We start from the raw sequence: 8,347 nt of genomic DNA on the forward strand, positions 1-8,347 counted from the left end.
TGTTGTGATGTTCTCTATCAGGTTCAGTGTGAAACATTGATAGAATGTATAAGGGAGTAGATTGCGAAGAACATACCATTCTCCTTTTTGTAATACACTATTTATTATGTTTTAATTAAACTCACTTCTAAATCCTATCTTCCACTTGGACCCATTCCTCTTTTGGCAATCCCTAAGATTGCCAATTCTTATTAATTCGAGTAGAGAGGAGATGAACCAGATTAATATAGTGACCTATAGCTCAAAGGAGGATGGTTAACAAATGGTCTACTAGAGATCAGCCAAGGATAAGGATAGCATAGTAAGAAAATGATTATTTATCTGGTGGATATAAGTCTTTTATATAAAAAACCATTTATATGCATAGTAAAAGAATTGAATATAGATTTGAGACATATTGATCACCTGCAGTCTGATCATCTTCACAAGTATGCAACTTTTGTTTCACTATTTCATGCGGGTTTATTGAACTTTCTTTATGAGGTCATTTACAGATGGGATGTTCAAAGGTTGAGTTCCTATGGGTTTTCAATACTTTGACTATACTTTAAGTCAACGATTATCAATATGGGAAAAAATGGAACTTGTTGTATTTTGAAGTACTGAGAAGATGGCCTTGCCCTTCCCTAGGAGTTTCAAAAATGGGAGACATTAGGTAAGAGAGTGAAAATGTTACTATCGCTTCAATGCACATGACACAATTGGAAATGCAAATTTTGATGGTAATCATTTTGTGATAAGGGAGAGACTAGGGATGATCATTGTTACTATCTCTTTAGTAGTGGATTTTTGTTTTCTCTTGAATTTGGTGGTGGGGGATTAGTGGTAATTCTCCTTGGATATTCCTTCTTATGATGTTAGTGACAAGTGTTGCTCTTTGAAAACACTTGTACAATCTTTTTTAAATTATTAGATAAAAACAAAGAATTGTAAGTATTAAACATGATTAGCCTTTAGTTCCTAGAAGATCTTTATTTCCCCATCAATGCATTTAGAAAGTTAAGTTTTAAGAAGATCATAAATAGAAAAAAATAGAGAAGCGATTTAAACATTTATATTGATTAGAAACATGTGAGTCTTGAGCTTCCTCTTCCTTTTAAAGAACGTTCCTTATCTAGCATACCTAATTCGACATTCCATAAGAGTGTCATTGCGCTAAAGATTTAGGAAACCAACTACTCTAAGATAACGCTTCCCGGTCAATAATAATCTAGCCTATTGAGGTAAATAATACTTCTCAATTAAACTTGTGTTAATTCAATATTAATTTTTTAATTAACTACAATTTCAGTATCTGTGTACAGGGGGTGACTGAGAAAACTATTTGAGGTCCAATTTGAAAATATATTTGTAAGGATCTTGACCAAGGTTCACAACTTCGATGATTAATACATTCATTCAGGCTAGAACCTCACTACAAAAAAATAATATATAAAAAAGGTAGTGAATAACGTCATGTCTAGACCCAAATCAACCAATGAAAGTCAAATCAGTATAATGTGGAACAACAATATATGCATTGAGTGGGTTGTCATAGAAAAGCTTCAGAATAAAATTCATGTCTAGAATTAAAAGACCTTAAAGAAAATTTATGCTTGTAAGACAAATGGCCATTCAAAATTGAATATGATTACAATATGTGAAATAGCATTATGAGAACTTGTAATGCTCTTGTGAACATCGTGTTAATTCTTGTAAGAATCCCTAAGATGCTTGTTATACTCAAAATTTTGTTGAAATTGAATTAATTTTTATCCTGTCGGTTAATTGGCTTAGGGTGATATATGCTTCTTGGATGGAATAATGAGTTCGTGATTAACTCTATATTAAGATTCATAGCATCTTCTAGTTATTTGCAAAGGAAATTTATAAATTAAGCTAATGTCATATGGCTTGCTTGAGAAAGATGTTCGTGTTCTTATTGATGGGTACTAATGACTATCCACATTTAGTTCTTCAATATCCTATTTGACAAGCTTTCCATAGACATTTCTTCGCCATACTAAGTATTTTTGAAAACATATTTGAGTAGAAGCACTATAGTAGATACTACATGATGTTTTAACAAATAAAGTAATAGGTTAAAGACTATTATTTCCAAGGTATTATGTCATAGTATTTTAATTGTAATGATCTTAGACTAATGATATTCTTGAAGGTAACTTTGACATGCAGCAAGAAAGACAACCTATAGCCAAGGCTCTATTGTGCCTGCAACCAAAGCCATAAATGCTCACAGCCAAAGCCACTAGTGCACATAGCCAAAGCCATGGATGCTTATAGCCAAAGTTACAAGTGTTCACAGCCAAAGCCATGAGTACATGAAGTCGATGATCACAATTGTTTACAACTATTCACCAGAAACAGCTTCTTTGCAATTTTTGAGAAATACTAATAAAGCAAAAAATAACATCTACTAGTTGGTAGACATAATGGCAACTCTCTAGCAATTGAATTTAATTTCATACATGCACATATCTAATTTAATGCCATACACGAACATACCTAATTTAACGTCATACATGAACAAACATATAATATAAAATGATAACCAATAATGTCATATACATTAACAAAACACATAATATATTATGATAACCAATAATGTCGTATATAAACAAACATATCATATATTAACCAATAATGTCATACATCAAATAAATGTCATACATCAAATATAGAATGTCATATGTACATCAAATGTATGTCGAATATGTCTCTCTGATGCCTATATATATACATGGGGAAGGAAACAATTCTCTCTCTCTCTCTCTCTCTATCTCTCTCTCTCTCTCTCTCTCTCTCTCTATTTATTTATATATATATATGTGTTTGTGTGTGTGTGTGTGTGTGTGTGTGTGTGTGTGTGTGTATGTATCAAATATCTCAACTACATCTTTTCCTTCCCATGAGGGGAAGGAAACAAGTCTCTTGACGTCCTTTGTCATCATGTGGAGGGAGACAGTGGAGATGACAGGGCCCTCTTGACACGCTCACTTGACCTCTTATTGAGGCTCTTCTCCAGGTCCAACTGATAGAAAGAAAGTAGATATGAATCAATATTTATTATACGTTGAAATCAAATATATGTACACACAAAATCAATTATTTTCTTACTGCCAACAAATAGTCACTCTGTAAGTCCACCTCAAATGCTCGTGGACGATCAGGCGTGACAAGACCCTACAAAAATTCAATAAATATAATCACTTATAAATAACATTAGAAATTTTGAGATTAACTATTATAAACAACAACTAAAATGAAGAAAATTCTTTCATACCTCCGTCAGTGGCTGTGAGCTAGCCATAGTTGCATCCACTCCACTATCAATAAACTATCGCAGATGAGGAGGTGTGTCCGACATCATGAGCTGCATGTCATACAATACACGTTATATCTAACATGAAACATGGAATAAATATAATCAAATGAATTAAATTAACATGAACCAACTATACCTGTGTGAAGCTCGTATGATGTCTCTGCTCTGTGTCTGTGGTAAAGGTTGAGGGTCTTGTGGAGAACTGATGCACATGCATAATTTTTTTTGTCAATCCTTAATATGATTACATAATAAATATATGTATTAAATAAAATGATTATATTTATATATACCTCAGGACTCATCGAAGGGACAAAAAATGGGCTTGGAGGATCACTGCTAGGCCTAGCAACACTTTGACCCTAAATTTTGAACAATGTCAATAAATGCTAATTAATTAATCATTCACTATACATATGAAATGTGATCAAATTAGTAATTTACCTGTGTGTCAATGCCAAATGTCTCGTTCAGGAACTCATCGATGACAAGCCCATCACCTACACCATCTTCGGCATGAGTGCCAAATGTGCATAGGGATCTGCATGAAGTCAACATGTGACCACAACACATAGAAGGCTTCCCCTCAACTAATGGGCTTATGGAATGGATGAGGGTCTGCGTCAAAGTATTAATGGTCCCTAGAGTGCTGGCCTCTACATGTTCCTTCACAACTGAAGGAATAATCACATGCTCGCATTGTAGATGGACCACAGGTGCCCTAACTACATTAGGGTCACGACGTGCTCCTGGCCTCTCAAATGATGACCCCACACTTCTACCCTGGGAGTCTAACATATCAAAATAATTTGGGATCTCCCCAACGACAAACTCACAATATAATTTCTTCAAAAAATACATGGGGACCTCGTGATTGTTGCAAGCAGGGCCATCAAAAACCATCCACCATCTATCCCAAAAATTATTTCTAATAGCATCGTGTATGCACCAATGGATGGGGAATCATTTAGTACCCTCTCTAATAGTATTTAGCTCATCGGGTTTTCTAAATAATGCACATATACTACCTTTTGATATTTATTTATTTTTAACATCTTCATATGACAATTTATTTGCATAAAATCTTTTTTCTTCATCCCTCTTAGCCCACCAAATATCTAACTGACCACTAACTAAGGGTATTTGAGTGTTAATGGATTCGAGGGATGATGCCAATTGAACCCTCATTGGATTGGTTTGTCCGAATTCTTTCAACCAAGCAATGAGTCTTTCTAATTCTGTTTTGCCTCTCTGTATTTCATTTCTTATATTTTCTTGTGTGCCTGGCAGAGGTCTTGCAATTGGTTTGGGTTGTGGAATTTGTTGTCCTTCTTGAGGAGGGTTTTGATTTTGAGGTTCTTGAGGGTTTTGTGGATTTTTCGATTGATTATGAACATTTCCTGATAAAAAATCAATTGAAATCCAACTAAATAAACAAATCTAAATGAAGTTTGTAAAAACCCTACAAAAGAATATCAAAAACCAATAAAACAATATGAAAAACATATTAAACAATGCAAAGTTAAGTTTATATCACTTACCTCATCGTCATGGGTGTGCTTGTTGTCTTGGATTTCGTCGGTGAGGAGGCATTTTGGCAAATGGTGGTGAATTTTTGCTGTCAAACCTATGTATGCACTATTGGAGAGCCAAAAAAAAAAATGAAAATGATGGGCCGCGGGTCTGCAGCCCATCATATAACTTTTTGGACATCAAAATAGCACATACACGCTATTAAAAATTAGAAGAAAAAAAAACTTGTCATATTTTTGGCACCACAACTCGGTGCATATGCCCACTACTAAGATATTGCTGATGAGTGGGAAAGAATTCCTCAAGGACTTGAAGGAAGGTGAAGGAGTAGGGTATGCCATCATGGTGAAGCCCAAGGAAGAGAAGTCAGCTTCACTAGAACCTATACCTGTAGAAGTACAAAAACTACTAGATCATTTAAAGGAAAAAATTTGTGATTGGGCATCCCCAACATTACCTCCAAAGAGAGCCATAAGTCATCAAATTAATTTCATACTAGGACCATCACTACCAAATAAAGATGCATATAAGATGACTCCAAAAAATAACAAAGAAATTGCAAGATAAGTCCAAGAGTTACTTTGTCAAGGGTTGATTAGGAAGAAAATCAATCCATGTGCAATACTAGTTTTCCTAGTATCTAAAAAGAGAGGTAAGTGGAGAATGTTTATTGATTCTAGAGAAATCAACATAATCATTATTATATATATATTTCCTATTCCTATGATAGAGGATCTAATGGACTCTCTAGGTGGGGATAGGTACTTTTCAAAACTTGATCTCAAGAGTGGCTATTATTAGATTAGGATGAAAAATGGTGATGAATGGAAGTCTGCATTTAAGATTATTGAGGGTCTATACCAGTGGTTGGTAATGACATTTGGCCTTACCAATGCACCAAGTACATTCATAAGAGTAATGAATGAGGTTTTGAAAGACTATATAGGAGTATTTATTGTTGTGTATTTGAAATACATCCTTATCTTCAAAAAGAAAAAGGAGGAACATATGAAGCACCTAGAAATGGTGTTGAAAAAACTTCAAGAGGAAAAGTTGATAGTAAACCTTGAGAAGAGTGAGTTCATGAAGGAGGAGCTGGTATATTTAGGTTTTTTAGTATCCCATGGAAGTCTAAAAATGGACAAAAGTAAGGTAGAGGAAATCCTAGATCTTCTACTAAGGTCAGAAGTTTTCATGGCCTAGCACAGTTCTATAGGAAATTTATGAGGAGGTTTAGTGAGATTTGTGCACCAATGAATGACACAATCAAAGGAGGCATGAATACCATGTTCACATGGACTAAGGAAATTGATGAAAGTTTTGAGAAGTTGAAGATGTAAGTGGAAACTCAACTAGTATTGGTTTTTCCTTGTTTTGAGAATCCATTTGTGGTAGAGTGTGATGCTAGATATATAGAATTTGGGGTAGTTTTAAGCCAAGAGTGCAGTCAAACAATATTTTTTAGTGAGAGGAATAATGAAGCCAAGACAAGGTATTCAACATATAACCTAGAAATCTATGCACTTGTTCAAGTTCTTAAGAAGTGGAGGCATTACCTATTTCCTAAGGAGTTTTGGTCTTCACTAAAAACTAAGCATGGAGGTTTATCAACTCACAAGAAAAGCTAAGTTTGAGGAACATTAAATGGATGGAGTTCTTGTAGCTCTAAAATTTCACTATAAAACACAAGAAGGGCACCAATAATAAGGTGGTAGATGCTTTGAGTATGAGGTTGCTAACACTACAAGAGGTCAAGTTCTAGAGCATTGTATTGGATTTCTTCAAAGACTTATATGAGGATTATACTAATTTTTAAGAGGCCTACATAGTATGTACTAACTTTGAAAATCATTTCCATAGCAACTTTTCTAAATTTGCTTTGCAAAATGGGTTATTATTCAAGGGTCAATAGTTGTGCATCCCAAGGGGATCTATGAGGGAAAATTTTATACAAGAGAAGCACAATGGGAGCATGAGTGGGCACGTTGGCCTTAACAAGACCTTAGACCTTGTGGAAAGGTTCTACTATTGGCCCAAGATGCAATGGGATGTAAAGAGGCATGTAGAATAGTGTTGCATATGTCAAAAGGCCAAGGGTACTTCATCCAATATAGGACTCTACAAACCTCTACCCATTCCTAATAGGCCTTGGGAATGCATCATCATGGATTTCATTGTAGGATTTCCAAGGACTAGGATAGGGATAGATAGTGTGTTTTTGGTGGTATATAGGTTCAACAAGATGATCCATTTCATCCCATGAAAAAAAACACATGATGGAAGAAATGTAGCCAACCTTTTCTTTAAGGAGGTGGTCAGAATACATGGTTTACAAAGCAAAATAGTATCCGAGAAAGATGTCAAATTTATGGGGCACTTCTAGAAGACCCTATGGAAGAGGGTGGGAACAAACCTAGCTCATAGCTCTATGTACCATCCCCAAATAGATGAACACACATAGGCCATCAACAAGGTCCTAGGCAACCTCTTAAAGTGTCTTACCAAGAGTTAAGCCCTTTCCAAATAGTGTATGGAACCCATCGTAGGGACATAATGGAGTTAAGGGATCTACTGGTATATGATAACATCAATGGTCATGATGATGAATTTATTTATTCTATGAAAGAGGTGCATAGTCAGCTTAAGCAGACCTTAATGGAGGAAAATTAGAGATTGAAGGAGGAGAAGGACGAGAGGAGAAGAGAATTGTAATTTCAAATGGGATATTTGGTTATGGTCTATTGGAACAAAGCCAAGTTATAGAAGGGAATCCCTGGAAATTTGTAGATGAAGAGGATTCGATCATGCAAGGTACTTGAGAAGTATGGACCCAATTCCTACAAAGTAAACTCACCCAAAGACATGGATATCTCTCCCATCTTCAATGTCAAATACCTAATACCTTAAAAAGGTCCAAGGGTGGATGAAGCAGAGTATCAAGAAGAGCTAAGAAAGGATATCTTATACCTGCAGGTACCTAAAAAGAAGCAACCACAAGTGGAGAGAATTTTGGATTCTAAAGTGAAAAAGAGTACAAGGAATGAGGTTTATAAGTAACATATAGTGCAATGGTTGGATACACTTGAAGATGAGACAAACTGGATTGCTAAGACTGATTTCAAGAAGTATGGCATCAACAAGGAGTTCCTCTCTCCACAAGTACCTCAGGCTTCTTCTTCCAGGGTAGAATGGTGTAGAATCATCTAGGGGTAAGGTGAAACCCTAAGTCCAATTTTGGTTTGTAAATGGTCTAACCAACCATAACTGAAATAAGGAATAAAAATAATGTCCCAAGATAGGTTTAGGAGGTGTGGTTATGTAAGAGTTGAATGTGAGTAAAATTCTGAACAAGTAGGTCTGGTTAGGCAAAAATTGCTCAAATTTTCTCAATAAGGGAAAACATGTAAAAATGCCTAACAAGGGGAAAGAATTACTCAAAAGAGGTCCTTAGGTTTTTTAGGTTTATTTTATGAAGTTTGAAAACAAACT

Source organism: Cupressus sempervirens, chromosome 4 (assembly GCF_028749045.1).
Source record: "Cupressus sempervirens isolate cs-2001-9-10 chromosome 4, ASM2874904v1, whole genome shotgun sequence".
In the NCBI taxonomy this organism is placed as follows: domain Eukaryota; kingdom Viridiplantae; phylum Streptophyta; class Pinopsida; order Cupressales; family Cupressaceae; genus Cupressus; species Cupressus sempervirens.